Here is an 8,536-nt window from a genome sequence, read left to right as displayed (position 1 = left end):
TCAGCTAGCAGAGTAAAGCCAAGTACCAGCCTTGGCTTCTGCCACTGAGCAAGAACCTAAGAAGTACCTGCCACCTGCACCTACCCTGGACCAGGGAGAGTAAGATATAGGTCTGTCACAGATGTGAGAGAGATGCAAGAAGCTAATCAAGTCAAGTAATACCTCCCTCCTTCAGTTTCTGAAGGTTAGTGGTGGAAATGTTCAAAATTTTGCCTTTGTGCCCTTTCATTGTCCTCTCTCTTAGATTGTTTAGGTGCCTTTCCTCTTAAGACCAGTCTCCAAAGACTCCAGCAGAAAGAAAAGGGTGCTTCTGCTCTAATAATCACTAGTTCCTTTTCTGTAATAGAAAAGTGTTAATTCATAAAAGATCAATTCCATACAGAAACTGGGGAGACACAGTTTACTTCCCATACTTTTCCAATCAAATAAATGTGAGTGCATCCACTTATCTAGTCAGCCAAACACAGGAAGTTTCCAGAACCTATATAACTGTTAGTAATGACAAAAAGGTTTCACATTATCTACTTCATCCACATTTCCTCAGAGATCAATATAGCTGAGCACGTCTTCTGCATACTTCCTTGAGGAGACAAATATAAAACTTAGTTTCATCAAATGTATTTAGAAACCAGTTTTTAAATAGAAAAAAAAAAAAAAAAAAAAAGAGGGAAAAAATCTAAAAGAATATCAATACAATGTTAGAATTACATTATTTGAAACAAGGATGAATGGGACAGCACAAAGTCAAAAGGATTTACTCAGCAACTTTCCAGAGGTGATAAATGATCTTTGTTAAAACATGGTCGGCACAATGCATTTTACTAACATGTAAAGTGTTTCAGTTTGGTAATTTGAAAATGTCACAACACTGAAATTCCTCAGATGGCTTTGCAGTGAGGGGAGGGAATATTAACACATACAGGATTTACTTTGTGAACTTCAGGCATGTTCCAGCCTCTTGAAAAGCCATAGTTATTTGACAGATTTGGACTTTCAGTGGTTTGCAGTAAGCACAGTAGGATTTCTGCAAATATCCTGCAAGGCAGTTTGGTGAAGGTTTAGGACTGGAACTTCTGCAGCCTCCATTTAAAAGCCCTTTTTGACCCTGAGCAATGTTCTTTGTGGGAGATGAACAGATCTTAAAAGTGCAAATGGATTTGGAGGCCTCAGGTGCCATTCCTCTCCCTGGAAAAGTATCCCTTCTTTCTCAGGTTTCAGTTTTCCCCTCTGCACGCAGGGATTGTAGCCCATCCCTACCATACAAGGGTACTGTGAGCTAGTTAATACCTGTGATTTATTATAGTAGCACTGCAGTTTCTGCTTTTAGTTTCTGTGCAGACCTGCGCTTTCATACCTATGCAGTGGTGATAGTTTCTCTTTTTACTGTCCCATATATAATATGATTCTTGGGCCTATATTCTTTGACTGGTTTCAAGGCTACTGTAATAATATTCATTTGCCTTATCAAGTGTCTTTGTAGTCTTGCAGTGTTCAGTCCCTACTGGAGTGTTTAAAAGGTGTGATACACAGGAAGCATTTCCAGATAATTTTGGTCTTTAGAAGCTAGGTTCATCTGCTACATTCTCCATCACACACAGTTCAATTCTGTTTTGGCTAAGCAGAGAGTTTGTTATATACCAAAGCATGTAGGACAGCAAGAAAGCCTGGCCCAGAGAGGCACCAAAACTGTGCAATGATATGTGTTTTGTTTTTCTTACAAGTAAGCATATGAAGTTGAGCCATTGAAAAAAACCCTTGATCATTCTTCAGAGTTTACAAAAGTACTGTGAAAATTTTGAAGAATCCTCACTGTTCTATGCAAAGCAAGCAACTAGCTCCCACCACCATCACTTTTCAGTAGAAGTCCTAGCCAGCTGACATTTGTCTGAGAAAGGTCATTCTGGTATTAGTGCTCATGTTGGCAACATCTTGTCCCTAGGATCTATGTGACCACCACCACATTCAAACCCAGGGCAGCACCCAAGCCAGTCTGCAGCATCCTACCTCTGTATTTCACAATCCACTAGCGAGCCTTCATATTTTTTTCACTTGCTAGTTTTAATTTTGTTCATGGACTCAGGTGAGCACTTGTGATTCCAATTCTGAATCTGAATTCTGCATTGTGAAGGAAGATTTCTAAATGAACCCCATGATTGGATTAGAAATAGTACTTTTAAACTTAAAGATATATTTTGAAACCATTACTGGTATTGACTTCCACAGACTTTGTTGTGGTATATTACCCAGCATAGTAGAACTTGGAAGAGAGTTACTAAGGTCATGAGTTCATCTTGTCTACTCAGGCTGTTGCCCATCCATTCTTCCAAAGTCATGAGTATATGTGCATATAAAGGGGAGTAGTGAGAATCTTAACCGTCCCTTTTTTTTTGTCCAGTGGATGAAGCAGGCCACCAGGAACATATTCTGCTTCTATTGGACTCTACAGGAGAGCAATAGGGTTATAAGGTCAAATGCGAGATACCAAACAACTGGGTGCCAACATTCTCATCATACCTGCTACAAGAGATCTGTGCAGTGTGGTGTGAGTCAGCCCCTCTCTGCACTCCTGTCTGTGCTGTCCACTGTGGTGCTGCTAGCCGCATCCAAGATCTGAAAAAGGAGAAAGCCCAGAGAGGATGTTGCTTCAGGATCCTCCTGCGTTGGGCAATATTAGGGATATGGTGTAGCTGGGAACTGTCAATGTTAGGTAAATGGTTGGACTGGATGATCTTCAAGGTTTTTTCCAACCTCGACAATCCTGGATTCTGTGATATTTCCCTCTCTGAACAAGAAGCAGAGATGCTGTACATGTGGACTGAAGTAGTGTCTCCTGCAAAAAAAACGGGGTGAAAGAAAGCATTATGGTGGGATAAAAGGACTCAGTAATTTATCAGGAATAGGAGAAGGAAGCCCAGTGCCCCAAATACTATAATGAGCTGCAGGCTCTACCACTAGATGAACTGTTCCATATTCATGCCCCTGCAAAAGAGCAGATCACATGAAAAACAGGGATTAATAAGGGAAATTATTTATAAGACACAGTCACCTGAAATTCACCTTAAGCTCTTGTCCTTCAATGTTTAGTACTATTGTGAACTTGCTCTGCTATTGGCCTCATAAAGAGGCTCAAGCTGTATCACCTATCAATGAGAGTCTTCTGTGTTATAATAATTCCTTTCTTAAGAACCTCCTGAAGCAGTTAGAAGCCCAATGCTCTAATGAGAGAAATCCTTCGGGAATTAAACACAGTTTTAAGCAAGAAACAAGACCAGGAACCATCTCCTGAAGTCATCTTCTAACCAGTGTGTTTGGTGGGGTTCGGATTTTCATGCTATTCTATATTTTCTCTATTTATAACCACTAAATTTTAAATATTGACATTCCCAAGTGGTACAAAAAAAAGTTACACGTAATCAAAATAGTAAAACACCCTAAGCCCAAAACCTTTAAATCTCTTCAGCCTTAGGTCACCCCCACGACCTGCCAACCCATACGACATTGCAGAGCATCCGCAGATCTGTTCTAGTTATACAGTATGTTACCAGTCTGGTTTCCTGAAAAGGGAAGGAAGATACCTTCTCAATAGAGCACCAAAGTAGGAACAAACAGCACCAAAACTGTGCAGCAGTAGACTCTCAAAATGCATTTCATTAAAACTTCACGTGTGTGACAAATTCACATTAGGGCAAAAGAAGGCTTGGAGTTTCTCCATGGCGCTCAAGAGACAGTTTAGGAGCTATTGTTGTCCATCAATTGCCCTGACCTTTCTGTTTGTAATACATAAATGGAAAGGAAATCATAGCAGGTTTGTTTCATATCTTGAACTTGCAGCTACCGAGGGCAGGTATAAAATGAAAGTGGGAGTGCTTTATAGCCTCTGAAATAAATAAATTACTTGAAATAACAGGTGCAGGAACATGGATCTTTCAGAACATAATGCGTCATTCTTCAAGCTACAAAACATGTGGCCTCTTTATATTTATGGAAGCCCTACAGTTTATGATAATGGAGTGATGAGTTAGAAGAGTAAAAGATTGTCTATTAACAGAAGAAAGTAATTTTTTAGTTATACTGCCTTTGCCTTCATGTCGTGGTACGAAAATAATCGATAACATGATTTTTATTTATCAAAGTAAATGCATGGGTTTTAAAATATATTTCAGAAAGAAAAAAAATAGATTTATTTCCTGTATCTTAGGAAGTGAGTTTCAGTAAATCCAAAATTAATTTTTGGACCCATTCCCCCCCCCCCATGTCTTATTTTGATTTTTACATTTTAAATGTGTTTTACTCCGGGAATAATCCTGTTTTAGACAGTAAACAACGAAGAGAAAACTGACTCCTTATCTTATTTGTACAACATCCAGCACTACTGTAATAAAAATATTTAGTAATGGTAGCATGCATTCTCAGGAACACTCATGCAGTACAGAACTTTTCAATAACGAGCAAAATGTGAAACTTTTTAATCAACTTTGACTCGTCAAAGCAAAAACCCTTCATGAAAAGTGAATATTGATTACATTCTCATTTACAGAATATGTTTGAAACGTTTCAGAACTGATAGCTATCATGTTTTTGCTGTGGATTTTCATTTCACAGTGTATGAATTCATCAGTTAAAAAGAACTGAAAAAGAAATAAAAAGTTTAAAAATAATTTAGAATTACCTAAATGAAACTGTATCACATGGCCAACATTTTTTGGAGGGATGGGGGGGGGGGGGTGTCAGTTTGAGAAATCACTCTTAATTTTTAACTTTTCCCTCACAGATCTGGAGGGAGATAATGTTAAAAATTTCATAATAAACAGAAAAAATATTTCTTCCTAAGCTGCATATATGAAGCATGAAGAACTGTAGCAAAATGAAGTCTCAGTTGAAGTAAGCATACAATATATTGATTTTTACGAATAAATCTTTTGATTCTTTTATTTCTTTTAGGGGAATGCACTGTTAAGCTTAGTTAAAAGGCAGAGAGGCAAACTAAGTCCTGGGTAGTCTTTAATGCAGCTTTCTGAGGATGGCTTTATAAAACCAGAAAGCCATTTTAAAGTGATTTGCAAGAAGGGTATATACACCTCTACAGAGAAACCTTCGTTTGGGTCATTTGGATTTCTCTCTTTTCCCTGGAAGCAGCTAGTCAAAACTGTCTGTATGCAACAGAAAGATAAAAATTTCAATTAGGTTGAGTGCTGTCATAAGCAGACTACATGAGAAGGCTTGAGATAATATGCATTACATATTGATGTCTATCAGCCCTGAGAACACAGCCATGTTTTATTCCATGCCCCTTTTGTAGGTTTGGCAGCAGTGGCACCCAATAAAGGCCTAATCATATTAATTTATGCCCCTATCAATTATGCATTCAGATTCCCCCGATAGCTTGTCAGTTTTTATTCACTATTTTCTGAAAAATACGCCTATTACAGTTACTGAGCAAATAGGAGGACTGTCAGAAACTGAGATTTAAAGAATATTACTTAAAAGGGGTGGGTTTCTTTAATTTATAAATCTTGTATTATATGTCATGCATTTGTTAGTTTTAAAAGAGGTGACAGTGCAGGGACAGATGTCACATTAAGGACTTTCCGAAGACAAGGGGAGAAGTCTCCTTAAGAAAGCTCTGTGATTTATTCAACTTTTCTTGAAAGCAAAGGTTTCTGTGGTCTGTAGATGTAGTAGAAATGTATCAGCTTTGTTAGTTTAATATGAATTTGATTTTGTGTCTCTCAGATGGTGTGTATCGATGAAGTACTTAACAAAAGTATTTTCAGCTGGTAAACTGGTCTCTTTTCTGGTATGGAAAACAGTTTTATATCCGTCAGTATGTTGGTGTCTCAAATTGCGTTCTAGACTAAGTGCCCCTCTTAGGGTCATCATAAGCAGTAAGAGACAGATAAATAGATGTAGCGTGTGAAGTATTCAAATTGCCTCATGCAGTAACATCTACCAAGGAGCTGTGGAGTGACCTGCACTAGCAACTTAAAAATAACCTTGATGTCGATGTGGGATGTGAGATAAGTCCAGCCTACCTTATTCATATGCACTATACTGTTTGAATGTGCCTGTAAGAGCGCTTTGTTTAGAGTGCTCTTTGCAGGCAAATCTCCCAGATTTCTCCACCTACCACTCTTTGGTTCACATTGCTGGGCAGGCTTGGGGATGAAAGTCATGACTCCTTTCTGTGAGACTAACCTGGGCAATGCAAGCCACAGGACAGGGCAACATTTTCCAACCAGAAATGGGCATTCAGAACAGGAAAAACATAGAGCTGGTCTGGAGACAGGGCAGACTATTAGTCCTGTCCTGTCAGACCAGTAAAAAGGACTGAGTTTATCCCCAAAAGGTCCTATCTGGATCAAAATCCACTCAAAGCTAGGCCACTCAACTTGTTTTCTCATGTTTACTACAATGCCAAATGAAATACATCTAATGAAAAAAGCAGATCTTGGCACTAATTTTCCCAATCCTCATTTCTTGATATTTGAAACCTGCTGTTGTTTCGCCTGCTCCCTGCCACTGACCACTGCTCAAGAGAAGTATCTCTTTTTCCACCCTCTGGCTTCATCTCCCTCACTCCATGAACATCCACTTCAACTTCTTCTCTTCCTCATTCACTTCCAGCCTCACCCTCCTACTTCTAGAGCAGTTAACCTGATTTCACATCCTATTATACCACTCTTTAAGCTGCCACACTTCCCCTCACCCTTCTTTTAAGAGTGCATTTTTTTCAATAAGTGTGGAAAAATACTTTAGAGAAAAAAAAAAAAAAAAAAAAAGAGGGAAACTTCAGAAGTGCTAATGCCAATGTATTATTTTACCTGATATTCTGTGTGTTGGATTTTGCCTCTCTCTGGGTGAGCCCAGGATTGCATTCCTTCTGGTGTAAGTAGCGTTTAAGGATTTAAGGACATTGGTGGTAGGGCCAGAGTCTCCAGCAGAGGTCTGGGGCCTCTCAATTCTGTCCTCATTACAGATTGGTTCAGTGTAGTCAATGTACAATGGACTCTCTACTCAGACTTTACTGGGGCCCCTCTCTTTCACAGGGTTTTCCAACCCATCTCTTGCCATACCAGGATTTCTTCTCCCCCGCTGGAAAGTTCAGTATCATCCTTTTCTTGCTTGATCCAGTCCTGGGCAGCCCTCAGACCACCTCGTGCTGTTACAGAGAAGGCGTCTCCCTTTCCTGACAGGTCTGAATGAAGAGGATCTCTTTTGACACTCATGTTTTCACATTATGTAGGAAATGGAAACAAACCCTCAGGTCTCACCTTGTCAAAGTCCTCCCTAGCTTCAATACAGGCAAGTAACTGAGGCCTGCAGTTTTTGTTTTCTTCACCTGCTCCTGAATACGTGTTGCTTTCCAGCTCTGCCCAACCACTTAAATAATTAATGAAGACTGAACTCTTGCCTGTTAAACAAACTTGTTCTTCCTCCCCTACAAATTCACCCACCCTTGCAAAGTACTTTAACTTTACAAAGTGTTGTACCTTCCTTTTCCTCTGGCTCTTTGAAGATTTTGCTCTTTGTTCGGTAAGTTCCCCAGTTCCAGGAACATGTACCACATTACTTAAATCATCCTGGTGTTTATTTTAGCCTGATGGTGTTAATGAGGCTTAGCTATGTTACAGTATATAAAATCTTTGTAGTATCTTAAATATATTGTATCTTAAAAGATCCCCTTCAGGTATGTAAGTATTATCCAAATCATATAAACGGAGAAGTAAAAACAAATGTTTAGGGATTTGCCTAAGGCCGTGCAATAAGTCAACGTCAGAGCCAAGAGTCAGACCCAATTTGTGGTGAGTCAGCCCACGCTGGCATGATTTGGTGTGTTCCTACTATGGAAATCAGCCTATTCATTGCGCGTAGTATTCATTTCAATCATTTCATAAACTGGCTCTAGCAGATGCCTTCCCTTTAATAACAACTTTCCCAGAAATACTTTTGTTTATCTAACTCCATATACTTCCTACACACCTACATAGGGAATAGCATGTGTAATCTATGGCTTGCATAGTAGCTCTTTTTCCTTGTGTTTTGGGTTCTTTTTCTCAAAAAGGCCAGAAATTAAGCAGAAATAGAGGGGACTGTGTTCCTAAAGTGCTGGGAAGAGTTCCTGCGCCTGCCCTTGAAATTAAAAAGTATCAGCATAACCGTTTTTTTTGTGGGGTTGAATGGTAGTTCACGCTCCATAATTTTCCTTTCTCTACTTTTTAAGGATTCAGCAAGACTCTTAGGGAAGGAGGTGTGCATGTGAAAGGGAGAGAAACATACAAGCAGCAAATACGTTTGAGAACATTTATGCTGGGAGTAGGTAATCCAAAAAGTGATGAAATAGTAAAGTGACAAGACCTGGCCTGAACATCTAAAACTTTGATGATATTTGGCAGGGAAAATTAGACCAATTAAAGGGTGCCTCTGGGAAGCTTTACCTTATATGACCAGAACTTCTACACAACATCTTGGTGCACTTGGCGCTTTTACAGGGATAATACTCAAGTGAATATGAATGGTTTTGCCAGTGTGTTAGTCA

This window comes from Athene noctua, chromosome 1 (assembly GCF_965140245.1).
Source record: "Athene noctua chromosome 1, bAthNoc1.hap1.1, whole genome shotgun sequence".
Lineage (NCBI taxonomy): Eukaryota > Metazoa > Chordata > Aves > Strigiformes > Strigidae > Athene > Athene noctua.
Note: the sequence above shows the minus strand (reverse complement) of the source record.